At 49.4% G+C, this 7,146-nt stretch overlaps 1 protein-coding gene across 6 annotated transcripts in view; it reads right to left on the bottom strand.

The window, feature by feature from the left end:
• KTN1 (kinectin 1) overlaps positions 1 to 7,146 on the bottom strand; it is an 82,863-nt gene that overhangs the window by 71,692 nt on the left and 4,025 nt on the right. For 4 of the 6 annotated variants that reach the window (XM_021401273.1, XM_021401272.1, XM_021401269.1 and 1 more), the window contains exon 1: positions 3,613 to 3,736. The exons of 1 other annotated variant lie outside the window; for it this stretch is intronic. The gene's annotated coding sequence lies outside the window, so the exon portion shown is untranslated. Of the gene's footprint in view, positions 1 to 3,612; positions 3,737 to 7,146 lie in introns of those variants that run through there. One more of the 6 variants, XM_021401270.1, reaches the window with a different exon arrangement.

Genomic DNA, 7,146 nt, shown 5'->3' on the forward strand with positions numbered 1-7,146 from the left:
GAGTTCTCACGTACCTACTTACAACAGAAACCATTTCTCTTTCTCCCCTGTTTCTGTTTCTGCAGCATCTGAAAGCCTTACTAAAAAAAAAAAAAAAAAAAAAAAAAAAATCACCTTTTTAGTTAGATGGGAAGCATTAAAAAGGATCATGAGATTTGCATTCTTTAGCACCTCGGATTAGTACAGTTTCCACAGCCGTTATTTCCCCTTCCAGCATCCCACCAAGCTGCCATTAAAGAACACCCACATTTGAGCACGTTCTGACATTTCTCATACCAACAAGGCGCCGGAGCATCCTGGCCAGATAGACAGCAAGGCAGCAGAATTTATGCATTCACAGGCGATCTCCATTCAATGTCGCTGCACTGACAGACACTGCATCAAGCCTGTCCTGTGCCCAGTACCTATTTTTAGGGCCTAAGCTGACCTGACAGTGCCCCCATAAGCTCATTTATTCAGATTCACTTATTCATTCTAATGTAATCTAATTAAAGTGCAGCACTCCTGCACACAGGCAGCAGCGTGGCGACCAAGAGAGGACAAAGCTCAGGCACAGGCACCTGGCCCGGGAGCTGCTCCAGTTCCCGTGTGAAAAACCTTGCAGAGGAATTGCAGATCCTGACTCCATGGGTCCCTCTCAGTGCTGCAAACTGCAGCAGCAGTCTGGCTCAGCACAGGCACGTATCGATGCAACTATCGCTGCTCTCACTCCAAACCAACTGGAAATAAAAGATAGAATTAAGTGCTGGGGAGGAAACATCCCATGCTCTCAGGCAATGCTCACAGCAGCAGGCAAATTCCCAAACTAGAGAGAACAGGCAACCTTCAAGAAGTGTATAAAACATTACTTTGAAGGCTTCACCCTGGCAAGAACTGCTAAGTTTTCAACTCCCAGAAGCAGCCATCTCTCTGCAACCAGCTGGAGTTCAGACATGCAAACAAGAAGAGAATTTTCAGCTACTACAATATATACATATATATTTTTAAAGGCATCATGTGTTCTGTTTGGCCATCTCATACAATGACAAGAGGAAGAACAGATTCCTACGATCCGGCAGCTCTCCGATCCATCATCTCTGCAGCTGGTGCACAGTCATTGACAAGAAGTGATTTGCCTGGCACAGATTTAGCCCCTGTGTCATCAGCCTGAAATCATCACCCGAGGAACATCAGAATGGCCCCCAAACCATTCATTTTGGTTAAGAATGGTCCAATCCTGCTTGATTTGCCAACATAGTTCTTAAGCATCCTGCTCAGCTAAGTACAAATGTATAAAACTCCCTTTATAGTAAAAAGGTTTTGATGGGTAAAAGATTTTTAACATGAAGGAAACAACAAGAATATTGATGAGACGATAGGAAGGAACATCAAGACTTTGACTCATTTACCCTATCAGAATAAGCAGCTATGAGGGGATACAACTGCTCCTTCTAATTGCCTCGGGGAGGGAAAATAACTGCTTAAACCAAATGGCAACGCTAGAACAAACACAAATTATACAAACCAGCCATAAACTGCATTAGGCTGGCAGCACAGCAATTGTTCTGAGACCTTCAGGAGGCTCTGGAGCCGCTTTCCTGAGGAGGTGGTGGTGTAGAACAAACTGATCAAGTTTACCCCTAAAAGCAGCTACATTACAAGCAGCGCTCACAACACGGATGTTTCCCATACACTGAGAAACTAAACTTGATCTTTCTGAGGGCTTTCTTCTGCCCCCAGCCTCTCACCAGTCTGCTTGCTTGCTCCACGTTTGGAGGAAGCGGTAGAAAGGGCCCCCCTGCTACAATTTTATCTGGGATGGCTCTTGCCCTGCTCACCCAGGGGATGGAACTCAGGAGCTGGAGCTCTCAGCAGTCAACGGTGAGAGATGGGTGTCCTGGCAGAGAAGGGGAAGGGATTAGGAGCAACCAAGCTCGATGCTTAAAATAAAACAAGTGTCCTCTCCCGCCACATCCTTAGGGTAAGGGTCTCAGCCAACAATGTATTTAAGCTACACCCACAGCCTCTGAAATCCATGCAGAATTTCAGTTCTGGAAGGATTCTGTCAATCCCAGGTTTACGGTGCCAATGCTCAAGCAATGATTAGACAATTTTGAGCCAGAATTTCAGACAGACAGAACAGATGATGCAAGGGCAGACCGTTCCGTGGTTAACACAGCAGTTTGACACAGACTTGATCAAGCCTTTCCCTTCTCTTTAAGGTGTTTCAGAAGCAGTCATTAGCAGACGAATTTACCCAAAATAAGGTTTTTATGACAGTGGGGTAGAAAGAATCAAATTAACAACTAGTTGTATACTTCATACCCTCCTACTCCTGCTATTTCTGACAGCAGAAAGCATCTTCTTGAAACTGGTTAGATAAGGAGGGGGAAAAATATGTAACAGAAAAGGTATGTATGTAGTAACTCTAACAGAGCACTGGCATTTCCATCCAAACCCCAACCCTTCCCCACCGCAGCCACACACAAAAGTTATTTTAATCACAGTATAGAGAAAGCAGCATCAGCATATGAGGCAAGAGAAAAAATATGTGGTAAAGCAAGTTGCATTGCCTGCTGGTGGACAGGAATCACAGCGCAGTTATGGGAAGGAGAGCAGCGGCACTGCTAGCCTGAACCTCGCTGTGCAGCTGGGGAACGGGAGAACCGAGGATCCCCTCTTACTCCCACAGTGCTCCGAGCTCCTTTCTGCCTTGTCATATGTGAGGAGACATTAAATAGGCCTTGTCAGCTACACCTGTTAAATGCCATATGGGCATTGTTGGGCAGAGGCAGCAATGGAGGTACTGAAAAGAATGGGGGAAAGGATTTTAAGTAGAGGATGACTACAGTGAAGTATCGGCTCAACTCCTCTCCATAGAAGCAAACAGTGGGAGAGACACTCTTCTTGAAAGTCTCCCATTCCTGATGGTACACAGCACAGCCTTTCACAAAGGTTATCAACTGATGAAAGTAGCATTTGGCACTCCTTAACACAGAAAAGATACTATAATACGTTACTCTTAACAATACCTACTTAATTGAAATAAGGAGTGGGCTGGAATTTGCTGGGTCAAGGGACAAGGCCTAGATGGCGCCTAACTCATGGGAAATTGGCCCCTGGACCCCAGCGAGGAACGAGGGGTTCAGCACCATACAGCCGCTGCCCAGCAAGCACCAGTAAAGTCAACCAAATAAAACACCCTTGATAAACGCCGTGCTGCCCCAGGGCCGCCTCCATCCCGGCTTCCAGCGCTGGGCGCACATTGCGAGGGGGGGAAAACCTTCGCCTCACAGCGATGAACGCTCCGTATCGCCCTCCACGCCCCGTTTTTACTTCCACAGTACGGCCACTTTAAGGTTACCACAGACAGACATGCAGGCAGGCAGGCAGACAGACAGACAGCCGGCCGGCCTCCCTTCCTCGTTCCTTCCCTCCCTCCCAGCCCCGCTGCCCCACGAGGCCGCTGCTGGGAAGCCGCCGGCGAAGGCCTGGGCCCGGCCTCCCCGCCCGCACCTGCCCGAGCCCGGCCGGGCCTAGGCCCCGCGCCCCACAAGCCGCACCGGGTCCTCACCGCTCCCCACGGCCGGGCCGGGCCGGGCCAGGCCTACCCTACCCCCGGGCGGGACTCACCGGGCGGCGGGGCCGGAGTGCAAGAGCCGGGCTGGTGCCTGCGCGGCGCTGGCTGGCAGGAAGGGAGCGGGAGGGGAAGGAGGAGGAGGAGGAGGCGGTGCCGCACGTCCCCGGCGTTCCCCAGCCCCCCCCCCGCCTCCCTCCCGTTAAAGGAGCGGAGCTGCTTACACGCTGCCCTTCCCGTGCGTGGGAATCGTGCGCACCTCCAGGCCTCCCCGTGGGCCCCGCGCAGAGGGCACCCTAGGGAAGCTGAGGCACGGAGCTGTTCTGCCCGTTTTACAATGGCGAAACTGAGGCATGGAGCTGGGGAGACGCTGGAGGAGCCCAGCCCTGAGCCCTCAGGCCTCGCATGCAGATGACGGGTTGCTGTGCAGCCCGGCTGTGCTTCTTGCTCTGTTTTGTTTATCGAAATAAGCCCGTTGCCCCCAAATTTCTCTCATTTGCCCCAAAACTCTCAGATCTTCAGCCTAAATCTCCTGAGAAGCAGCCCAGCATGCAAAGTTACACATTCAAAGGATGGGATAGCATTCAGAGAGCCCTAGCAGGCCCAGGTGAACATCATGAGATTCAACAAAGCAAACGTGTTGCACCTGCTTTGTGGCAACCCTGCTATCAGTACAAGCTGGGGGATGTAAGGATGATGTAGCATAGCCCTGCTGAAAAGGACTTGGGAGCACTGGTGGATGGTAAGCTAGATATGAGCCAGCACTGTGCCATCACAGGCCAGAATGCCAGCCATACCCGGGGCTGCATCCAAAGCAGTGTGGTCAGCAGGGTGAGGGAAGGGATCCTACCCCTCTACTCTGCACTGAGACCTCACCTGGAGCGTTGCACCCAGATGTGGAGTCCTTAGTACAGGAGAGATGTGGACCTGCTGGAGCACATCCAGAGGAGGGCCACAAAAATGATGCCAGGGATGGAACACCTCTCCTACAAAGACAGGCTAAGAGAGCTGGGGCTGTGCAGCATGGAGAAGAGAAAGGCACTGAGGTGCTCTAAGAGCAGCCTTTCAGTTTCTAATGGAGGGTTGTAAGAAGGAAGGGGACAGACTCTTCAGCAGGGTCTGCTGGCACAGGACAATGGGAAATGGTTTCCAACTAGAAGATTTAAAGTGGATATAAGGAAAAAGTTTTCTACAATAAGGGTAGTGAGGCAGTAGCACAGGCTGCTCAGAGAGGTTGTGAGACACCCAAGCTCAGTCTGGATGGGGCTCTGAGCACCTGATGGAGCTGTGGGTGTCCCTGTGCATTGCAGGGGAGTTGAATCAGATGGCCTTGAAGGGTCCCTTCCAACTCAAACAATTCTACAATTTTATGATACCAGGATGTGTTGGTGCTGCATTCAGAAAGAGCTTAAAGAGATTTTGGGTTTGGCTTGTGAAAGCCATGGCTTTTCCCTCTCTCTAACATGTGCCACTCCTGGATTTCTTTCACTTTCATCATCACAACCCGAAACATTAACAGGAACATATAGCAGCCTTGCAAGGTTAAGGCTGAAAGCAAGGCCTCACTACTCAGCATGGTGCAGACAGCTGCAGTGGTTGCAGAGTGCAGAACCAGGTCCTTCAGGTGCAGGAGGTGTGTTTTTATTATTTCCCTCTGTTTTCAGCAAATTGCAGGTAACAGCAATGCCAGCATGAGAATGTTGTGTACCATTGCCCAATGCATAAGGCAATCACCCATGAGATTATTGCAAAACCCACTGCAGAGCGACCGCTGTGCAGATCAGCAGCAATGCCACAAGCCCCAGCTGCAGGGAGAAGATAATGCAAACAGCACTGAAATCCCAGCAGCACTGGGCAGCTGCTGGTGGGGAGAACGAAAAGGGTTTGAAGTGCCTCAAGTCATTGTTTTTGCTGGGATTTTTGCATTCTCAGATGGCAGAATGTGAGTTTGGGGGAAGGTGCAGGAGGAAGACGACTGCAGGGCTGTGGGGCAAGGAAGCTGATTATTGCTAATTTAGCATTTCGCAGGAGAGAAGGAGAGATCCTTATCAATGCCAGGAACAAGTCTCAACACCTCACTGATTCAGCCTCTCTTTCCTGGCTAGGGAAAAACAACGCTGTCCGAATTTTCTTTTTGCCTCTGCTTATTTGCATTTATTTTATTTACAAGTGCAAATTCCTACAATCAATTTGAACTGAAAAATAATATATCGCATGCACAGGCATCAAAAAGGTTTCAAATTCTGCTAAAGAAGGTCACAAAAATTGCTAAGAACTTTGTTTACAGATGCCCCATCCCTGGAGGTGCCTATGGCCAGGGTGGATGGGGCCCTGGGCACCCTGATCTGGTAGGGGCAACCAGCCCACAGCAGGAGTGGGACTGGTGTGGGGTGGGGATTGAGGTCCCTTCCAACCCAAGCCATTCTGTGATTCTATGATAGCTAGCTTTTCCTCCAAAAGAGTTCTCCATCTTAAGTCAAAAGCAACAGCATTAGCTCAAAGAGCTCACTGCAAAGGGAAGAGTATTTTATGCGACTCCTTGGGTCATCAGAGCTGGGCCACAGAGGTGGAATTTAATTTCTAATCTGGAGTTTTCAAGCCTTTGTTATCAGATATAGCTAAAGGGATCACAGGGAGGCTGGGCAGAAAAGCAGCTTTCCAAACAACACAAGATTAACCTTTAAATTAACATCAGGAGTACTGTTTCAAAGTGAATTTTAAATATTGCTCCTCTTTCAGACTCTTTCTCAGTAGCATCATAGCGGAAGATGAACTTTTAAGAGACAGATATCACTATGCAAAGCAAGTGAAGAATTGTTACAGAAAATACCTCCATTGCTGTAAAACACCTCATGTGATGTGTTCCAGAAACAGTTCACATATTTTCTTCCATTCATCATTCAAATTTTCCAGTCATTATTTATGCTGTTCCACATCGATCTGTCATGGCTCTTAAATTCATGCTCTTCGTCAGTACCTAAGGAATTATTAATATCACTACCTAAGAAATATTTTCCCTTAGAAATCATAGAATCATAGAATGGCCTGGGTTGAAAAGGACCTCAAAGATCATCGAGTCTCAACCCCCCTGCTGAGTGCAGGGTCTCCAACCACTAGACCAGGCTGCCCAGAGCCACGTCCAGTCTGGCCTTGAATGCCTCCAGGGACGGGGCATTCACAACCTCCCTGGGCAACCTGTTCCAGTGCATCACCACCCTCTGTGTGAAAAACTTCCTTCTAATATCTATCCTAAATCTCCCCTGTCTCAGCTTAAAACCATTCCCCCTTGTCCTATCGCTATCTACCCTCACAAACAATCATTCCCCCTCCTGTTTATACGCTCCCTTCAAGTATTGGAAGACCACAATGAGGTCTCCCCGGAGCCTTCTCTTCTCCAAACTAAACGAGCCCAGTTCCCTCAACCTTTCCTCATAGGAGAGGTGCTCCAGCCCTCTGATCATCTTGGTCGCCCTCCTCTGCACTCGTTCCAAGAGCTCCACGTCCTTCTTGTGCTGGGGGCCCCAGGCCTGGACACAGTACTCCAGATGGGGCCTCACAAGAGCCGAGTAGAGGGGGACCACCACCTCCCT

This window comes from Numida meleagris, chromosome 6, assembly GCF_002078875.1.
Source record: "Numida meleagris isolate 19003 breed g44 Domestic line chromosome 6, NumMel1.0, whole genome shotgun sequence".
Classification (NCBI taxonomy): Eukaryota; Metazoa; Chordata; class Aves; order Galliformes; family Numididae; genus Numida; species Numida meleagris.